The sequence below is a fragment of the Saccostrea cucullata genome, unplaced genomic scaffold, assembly GCF_032062105.1.
Source record: "Saccostrea cucullata isolate Sc308-1 unplaced genomic scaffold, CSIRO_AGI_Scuc_v1 ctg2952, whole genome shotgun sequence".
NCBI classification, from domain to species: Eukaryota; Metazoa; Mollusca; class Bivalvia; order Ostreida; family Ostreidae; genus Saccostrea; species Saccostrea cuccullata.
In genome coordinates, this window is record NW_026934637.1 from 32,203 (window position 1) to 33,005 (window position 803).

General features: G+C 32.1%; 1 non-coding gene across 1 annotated transcript; it reads left to right on the forward strand.

The window, feature by feature from the left end:
• Positions 1-330: 330 nt before the first annotated feature.
• On the forward strand, positions 331-458 carry LOC134241080 (U6atac minor spliceosomal RNA). Its single transcript, XR_009986584.1, has one exon. It is a non-coding gene; the product is annotated as a U6atac minor spliceosomal RNA (small nuclear RNA).
• The last annotated feature ends 345 nt before the right edge of the window (positions 459-803 follow it).

Here is an 803-nt window from a genome sequence, read left to right on the forward strand (position 1 = left end):
ATATGTAAAACAAATTCAGGGCCCACACAGCAATAACTAACTAATGTAGATTAGCAAATAATCACAATGGTTTTAATTCGCTTTGTTCGCGATTTATCATTTTTCCGCAAAGTCATTTTTAGTTTTTAAAAAAGTTTGACTACTCAAACGAAATTTTGAATTAATTTGTTGCAGCGTGATATTAAAAGCATCGCAATTGGTACTTTTTGAGATATCGTGAAATTGCAACGACTTACAGTAATTAGATGATTTAACGCTCGTAACCTGATATAAAACATTCTCTGTGAAATACTTTATGTTTAAAAGATTTGTGTCAATAAATAATAATATGTGTTGTATGAAAGGAGAGACGGTTAGCACTCCCCTATATAAGGACGGAAGGGGCCTTTATGGTCTATACAACACATGTAAGGCCAATGTCTTCCTACTACCTTATCTTACCTAGGCAACCTTATTTCAAACAGCTTGGTACAGGACTTTTGAAAAAAATCATCAGTTTACTTTTATGGAGGTTAAAAGGTTTCACTAAAAGTTAACAACAGATTCTATGCGATAATGTCCACCCTAATCACTACGGCTCTCAAAAACTGATAAGAAAATTAAGAGGAATTCTTTCCAATCACCGTTCACGTCTTTGATAATTCCTGTTATTTAGAGGTTAGAAGATAGGGGCTTCTAACTTTGATTTATTTATTATTAAGAGTATTAATTTTCATAAATGTATCATATTAACTTGCACATGACTTAGGGATTCATTATTCTATCCCTGCAGTTAGAATTAAGAGATAATACCATCATAATGT